This window comes from Tenrec ecaudatus, chromosome 12, assembly GCF_050624435.1.
Source record: "Tenrec ecaudatus isolate mTenEca1 chromosome 12, mTenEca1.hap1, whole genome shotgun sequence".
NCBI classification, from domain to species: domain Eukaryota; kingdom Metazoa; phylum Chordata; class Mammalia; order Afrosoricida; family Tenrecidae; genus Tenrec; species Tenrec ecaudatus.
Genome location: NC_134541.1, coordinates 96,840,395 through 96,848,296, shown reverse-complemented (window position 1 = coordinate 96,848,296; position 7,902 = coordinate 96,840,395). Strand labels below are relative to the sequence as shown.

The 7,902-nt window shown below is 48.4% G+C and overlaps 1 pseudogene; it reads right to left on the bottom strand.

The window, feature by feature from the left end:
- Positions 1-5,768: 5,768 nt before the first annotated feature.
- Positions 5,769-7,518, bottom strand: LOC142422763 (nuclear receptor subfamily 2 group F member 6 pseudogene; annotated as a pseudogene).
- Positions 7,519-7,902: the final 384 nt, after the last annotated feature.

Genomic DNA, 7,902 nt, shown 5'->3' with positions numbered 1-7,902 from the left:
TCTTTGTCTCCCTGGGAGGGGCTTCAAGGTTGATCCTTGCTTTTGACCCATTTTTAACCTGTCCTAGTTTTTAATTACTTTTGCAAGGAGACTGTTCGGTTCTATTTTATGGTTGCTATATTTTCCCATTTTGTATGATTTTTATCAGAAATTCTGGATAGGTAAACATATAGCTCAATCGGTTTCTCTGACTACACTAGAAGACACAGGGGGACAGGGGATGCTAGTACTGATGGATGCAAGAATGTTGAAAATACTCCAACGTGGATTGTGGCAAAGATCGCACAATTCTTGATGTTTGAATCACTAATGTGTGTGATGTGTGAGTTATATGTTAATACAATGTTAAAATACTAAAATTAAAAGATAAAGAAATAATCTTAAAATGGAAACACATTAAAAATTAAATACAAAGTTAGTCGATTTAGAAAAATGAGAATTGGACATGCACTTTGAACTGTAGCAGTGACTCAAGATCTACAGTGAAGAATTATTTATAAACTATTTGGACTTGTTCATTTTTTCCAAAGAAATTTGAAGAGATTTAATAAAGTCATAGACAACAGAAAACTTCAAAGAAAGATCAGCATTTTCCTTCTTAATCACACATACTTCCAGTCCCCTGTTCTAAAGCTGGTCAATGTTTTCAATTATTTCTCTACATATGTAGGCTGTGAGCTTGTATTTTAATTTTTTCATATTGGTATAAAATTAATATTGTCTTGTGTTATTTGCTTAGGGGAAACAAAATATACAAGAACTGTTTTGAAAATTTGTTCTTATTTAAATATTCCTGAAACCACTCACCTCATCTCTCTCCACTGGAGTGAGGCACTATCCTGCCATTTCTAATAATCACTGAGTGTAGATGGATGCCTCTCTGATGTTGAATTTTGGTCCGATTTTGAAGGTTACATAAATGAACCTATACTTTTCTTCAATATCTTGTTTGAGAGATTGTTCTGTAGTTGATGTTGCTGTCAGGGGCCATCAAGTCATTCCTACTCCCAGCTCCCCAGAAGGAAACACACCACCTGGTCCTTCCTGTGCCATCCTCCCACTTGTTCGTAGGGTGGAGTTCGCAGTGACACAGTCACTGTCAATCAATCTCGCAATCTCGTCTACGGCCTTCCTCGGTTTGACAAAGACTCACCATCCTTGCCTCTAAGGAGCATTCTGGCCGTCCTTCTTCCAGGATTGGTCTGTTCGTTCTTCTGGCAGTCCATATACTTTCAATAATCTTCTCCAACACCGCGGTTCAAGTGCGTTGGATTTTCTTTGGTCTTCCATTTTCAATGTGCAATTTTCACATGCAGAGTAGACCATTGGGAAGACCTTGGTTTAGGTCAAGCCCACCTTAGTCCTCAGAGTATAATCCTTGCTTCTCAATGCTTTAAACAGGGGTTGTAGAGATTGACCCAAAACAAAGTGTAGCTTGGTCACTTGACGGCTGCTTCCATGAGTATTGATTATGGATCCAAGCAAGATGAAATCCTTACCAACTTCACATTTTATTCCATTTATCCCCTGCTACATATTGGTCCAGTTATGAAGATTTACGTTTTCTTTCATTGAGTTGTAACCCATGCTGAAGGCTTCTGCCCTTGAACTTTATCAGCAAATGTTTGAATCCCCCTCACTTTCGCCAAACAAGGTTGTCACCTGCATAGCACAGGGTATTAATAAAGATTCCTCCAGTCCTGATGTGCAGGCTTATTCAGGTAATCTAGCCTCTCTGAGTGCTTGCTCAGCATACAGACTGAGTAAGTAGGGTTAGAGGATGCAGGCCTGACACAAACCTTTGATGATGTTAAAGCACACAGTGTGCCCTTGTTCTCTCTCGTGACTTCCTCTTGAACCAGGCACAGGTTCTGCACGAGCACAGGGAAGTGTTCTGGAATTCCCGTTCTTCACGGTGCTACCCACAGTTTGTTCTGATCAAGTTTTTTTTTACTGTTGGTCTTTCTCATATAGTCTCTTAGAGTTCTAGTTCAATTCAACAAGTTTCATTTTGGATGTTTTGGTTTGTTTGTTTGTTTGTGTAGACTGCTAGTGGTAAACAGCGCTATGCTTCCAGTTCTGACCCCATGATTTCAACACTGGATATGGGCTTCCAGCCCCTGGGCTTAAGTAACATCACCACATAGCATTGTCATTACCTCCTAGGGATGGATGGTAATAGCTTCTTACTACAACTGAATTGTTGGTCATCTCTACTAATTTAAAGTTTTTGCTTACAATTCTTCTGCTTTGCATTGAACTATATTGCCTGTGACTTTCCTGTCTAAAACTCTCATTCAAGGAAATGAAGGAAAACGAACCTACTAAAAATAATAAATAAAATGGACATAGTAGATTGTTCCTCTAATAATTTTGGTTTATCTCATCAATTTTCATCTTCTTTTGGCTTTTTTCCTTCCAGTGGAGTTTGTTTTACTATCATGTTTCATTTTATTATTGTAAGCTTCTGCTACAACGTTACAATTTCCACAATCTCTTCCGGGATGGCAGTGTGTTCTTTTCTTTCCTGGTAGAAGGAGCCTTGTTTATGTCCTCAAGTTTCAGAACCAGTATTTACCTCTGATTTCAGAGGTATGCAGTTAGCTCTAATCACCAGATATTTCTGGAGTTGTAGCACGAATGGACTTTCTTCTTGTTGACCCACCCACCACTATTGGCAGAGCTGAGAGAAAAATGAAAAATACTACTCTTCAATAAAATTCTAATTTCAGGAACATTTGAGCAGTTAAGTTGTGCTTAACGAATGAAAGAAGAATCGGAGGGTCAACAAAAGAAGGTGCTTTCGCAGTGTTTGTGTGAATAGATCTACACACAGAGTAATAAGGTCAATCCAATTAACTTGCTAGTAAAGATTCCAAATGGGATCTTATACCCAAACATAAGCTCTTTGTGCTTCCCTACTAAACCAAGTTACAAGATCACAGTGCCTTGCTGGTTTCTGATGTTGAATGTGAATGTCATAGGACCATCAACTATCTACTCTTTCATCAGTTGTGGATTCATCAGATACATATATAGAGAGAGTTACATCACTCAGAAGTGCCAGACGGCGTCAATTGCTGATACACAAAGTTCTGCTCTTATCGGAAAAGACAATGAGAAAGCATCGTGTCTTATGAGGAATGAGGCGGTCCTAATTTTCCTTTTGTGCACCACATTTGAACGTTCTCTTTCTCATCTGTGATCATTAGAATTTCTGTCAGCTGGACCTGTTTGTGTGAAAATAGAGTTAGAGTCCAACTTATCGATCAGGTGTAAGTCCCATGAGCCCTCTTCTGGGTTGTCGTCTCTATTATAAGAGGAATCCTGTGCAGAAGCGTGCTTTGTCTTGCCCATTTCCCTTTGTCCACTTCTGGATTCTACATCTGGTTTGTCAATTTCCTGTTAGGTCATCTACTGATCACACTAACCATCAGTGGAATGTCAACTTGTATTGATTCATCCCACCTCAGATTCATGCAGCGCTGCCTTCCCCACCCGAGACCCTCTTCCTGCATCTTCCTCTTTCATGTCCATCAGTTCCCGTAGCTCTATGAGACAGGAGAAGTCTCCCGCTTATATATGACCGATGAACTTGAACCAAACTGGACTTACCTGCTTCTATAGCTGTTTAGGCAATTGTGGATATAAATCTCTATTTGTCCATACATGTATCATACAAGTATCCTTGGTCTTGCTTCTCTAGAGAACCCTGGTGGCATAGCGCTTATGCATTGGCTGCTAAGGTCAAGGTCAACAGTTCAAAACCACGTGTTACACCACAGCAAAAGGAAGAAACATTTTAATGCAATAATGAATTACCGTCTCTGGAACACAGAGGGGAAGCTTACCCTGTTGTAGAGGGTTGTTCCGCATCAGAGTTGACTTGACGGGACCAGGAGAGGTTCTAAAGAAACAGAATGAGAAAAGATGAGTTGTCTAAATTGGTTCTGATGTCTGATGCAAGCCCTAAAGCTACTGTACATACCCCACATCTCTCGGTAAGTTTTGAGAAATCTATCACTACGAACCAAGAAGGTGTTTTCATCCCTGGCCCTGATGGCACAGTGATCATCCTCTGTGCTACAAAACACAAGAGCAGAAAGGTCAAACCAAGGGCAGCTCCCCTAACAAAAGACCAGGTTTTCTTCTCTCATGAAGAATTACAGTCTCAGAACCCACAGGAGCAGGTCTACTCTGTCCTGTAGGGTCCCCATGCGTCCAAATGACTGAGTTTGGGATGTGTGCCGATAATGGTGCTTAGGCTGTATCTGGAGCAAGACACCGCTGCATGGGCCCAGGAAACACCTCCCACGGTTTATGGCCTCCAGACCTCTACCTAGACTTAACTCATAGCAAGTTCCCAAAGTGAAGCCCAGGTGTTGGGCCAGGAACAGCTATGCTCTACCCCCCAAAAATATTCTAGAATTCCTTAACTTGTGCAGACAGAAACCTTCAGACTATGTGTCAGGATCGTTATAAAGGTTGTGCGATTATTGTACAAGGAACATAAACTCTGATAAGTCTCAGTTTATTGATATGGCCCACTCAGCACAGATTCTCTGTCCAGTATTGGAGCTTGCGGGGTTGATGTAGTCATTCATTGGTTGGCCATCTACAGTAAGTCAAGCAGACGTATCAGACCTACAGTAGCATTCCCTAGGAGAGGGATCCAAAGGCTCAGGGAAAATGGCATGGGAGAGTGGACTTCTCAGAATAAAGCCATGGACGCAAAATCTGAGAGCCACGAGGGCACGCCTGTGAGCAGAACTGTAAGGAGCACATTTATGGAAGCAGCCCCAGCAGGGGGTCTGCAAAGGGAAAGCAAACAATTAAGCTGAGTGTGGTTTTCTGTTTGTTTGTTTTCCTTCAACAAACCTCTGCAGGCATAAGGCAACGTGACAACATATATGAAACTTTAAAAGAAATAACTGCCAAGCAAGGATCTTAAATCCAGCAAAATATGAAGAAGAAATAAGGGCATTTTCAGTCAAGGAGAATTCCAGAAATCCAAAGCAGCGGAATGAGTTATAAAAAAATACGAAGGCTATTCTATGGATGGAGAATCACAAGGAAGAGCAAACATAAACCTGAGATCAATGAGCAAGGCAGTCCCCACCAGACAGTAACCAAGGTGAAGCAGTTCTGCAAATATGACACAAGACTGAAAAGAGAGAGCTACAAATATCAATCTGCAATGGAGACAAACATGAAGCAAATAGGGGGAGAAAAGTACATGCAAAGAAACTGTATGGAGAGGAAGGCAAGCAGTACACAAGAGAAACATGACCATCTTACACTAGATAAGAAAATAACTATCAAGGGAATGTCGTAAGAAATAGGAAAGAAACCTCATCAAAATGAAGAAAACCACAAAAGCCAACTCAGTAGTAAAATAACAGCAAACCAAGAAGGACAAGAAAATCCACAAGCACAAGGAATCCAGCACAGAAATTTATGTAAAACCAACTTACATAGACATCCTCTCCAAATGACTTCAGGTGCCTATCCAGGTGCAGAACGCAAGTCAGCACCGCCGAGGCATATGCTTGCTGTGCCTGAAATAAACCTTCCAGGCTTGTAAGGCTCTGAAGTCCAGTAGCCTCCGAGTCAAATTGTAACCAGGGTCACTAAGGGCTACTGCATATTACATAATGATCTTTCACCCTAGTCATGGTTCTGGTTAGCCACTTGGGGAGGCTGTCCCTATCCTTGGCCTGGGGACCCCGAGCATCTGTGTCGCTGGAGGTCGGTCACTGGCCGGAGCCCTAAAGCCAGTTGAAAGTACTCCCCGAGAGCAGCATGTCTCGGATCAGCGTCTCAACGGGTGTCTTGCCCACCAGGCGCATGAAGAACAGCTGAGAGATGAGTGAGGCTGGGACGGCGCGCAGGGCAGGCAGACGCAGCAGCAGGCGGCCGAAGCACTGGGGCTGGGCTGGGTACTGGGTCAGCATGTACTCGGTCAGGGCCACCTACGCCTTCTCCTGCAGCCTCTCCACGTGTGCTGGGTCTGAGAGGCCACAGGCATCAAGAGTAAAGAGCGCGATGGCCTTGAGGCAGCCATACTCCGCCGAGTCCACCTGCAGGCGGCCCAGCTTGTCCACTTGCTCCTGGAAGGCGCGCACCTGGTCCATGAAGGCCACCGCCCGCTCGGCGGCCAACGGAGCGGTGTGTAGCCCGGCTGCGGCCAGCAGAGGCGCAGTGTGCAGGGTCAGGGTGGCCTCCGCCGCGTTCAGCAGGAACAGCTCGCTCCAGCTGAGCCGCAGCAGGGCCACCTGGTCGGCCACGGGCAGCTCGGGGAAGAAGGGCGCGTGGCGCGCCCACTCCACGGTGCTGAAGAGCAGCCGCGCCGCCAGCTCCACACACGTTATCGATGCCCAGCACCCCGCCCGCGCCGCCCGGGCCGAAGGCGCTCGCCGCGCCCGTGCCAAAGTGGCCGGCCACCGCCAGGTAGGGCTTGGCGCGCAGCAGCTGTGCGATCAGCTCCCACACTGGCTGGCCATGGAAGAGGTCTCCGCCCACCGCCTCCGCCAGCGCCAAGCCCGGGGGGGGGGCTGCCTGAGACGCGGCGCCAGGACCTGGCGGCGAGTGGGGGCTGCGGCCCCGCTGCACGGCCTCTTTGCGCATGCCGACCGGAACACTTCTTGAGGCAACAGTACTGACACTGGTTCCGGTGGTGCTGGTCAATGTGGCAGTCACGGTTGGACCTGCAGGTGTAGCTGAGGTTGAGGAGTATGCTCCGCTTGAAGATGCTCTTGCAGCCCTGGCAGGTGAGGACGCCCTAGTGCTTGCGCTCGCCTTGTCCCCGCACACCACACAGTCCACCTGCAGCCCCTGCCGCTCCTCGTCGCCCTGCTTGGCGTCGCTGGCGGCGCCCGGGGGCGAGGCTGAGTCCTCGGTGGCGCGCGGGTAGCCACCCACCTTGTCCACGCCATTCGCGTCTCCACCGCCGCCGGGGCCGCCCCAGCCTCCGGCCACCATGGCCATAGCCCCCGGGCCGCGGGTCCGGGGCGCCCCCGCTGCGCGTCGCTCTGGGGGTACCTCTCTCGGCGCAGGGGTCGCTAGCCGGCGCGCATCCGGTCCCGACGCACGGGGGCTCCCGCGGAACCCCCCAAAAAAGTTTTGCAGCACCAACTTCTGCGGCCGGTGTGCGCGCCGGCGGAACTGGTCGGGCCGGTTCCAGGCCAACTTTCCCACGCGTGCGCGGGCCCGGGGCCGGGGGAGGCGCACTGGCGTTGAGGCCCGGGGGCCCCGGGGGCAGGAGCCCGGCCGCCCAGGGGCTCCGGCGGGGGCGCGCGGGCCATGGGCCGGCCCGAGCCGCGGCGGGGGCCACAGCCAACTTCGCGGCCCGCCCCGCGCACTCCTGAGGCTGGGGCCAAACTTTGGCCACAAGTTGCCCGGGCGGCCGCGGCGCGGGGAAGGGGCGGCGGGCGCGCGCCAGGGCCTGACGCTGCGCCTCCCAGGAACCCCTGTGCCCCTTGCCGCCGCTCCCGCCGCTGGAGGCCTGCAGGTCAGCATGCCTCGCCCTCCTAGCCGCCACTGGCCTGGGCCTGCGCAGGGCCAGAGCCTCGCTCTCACGCCGCCCTCGCCACTGCCTCCGCCGCCCCTGCGCCTGGCCTGGCGCTGCAGCCAGTTTGACAAATATGGATTTCTCTTTTTTCTTTTAAACGTTTTATTAGGGGCTCATACAACTCTTACCACAGTCCATACATATACATACATCAATTGTGTAAAGCACATCTGTACATTCTTTGCCCTAATCATTTTCTTTTCTTTCTTTTTTTTCCTTTCTTTTTTTACATTTTATTAGGGACTCATACAACTCTTATCACAATCCATACATATACATACATCAATTGTATAAAGCACATGCATACATTCCCCGCCCCAATCATTCTCAAA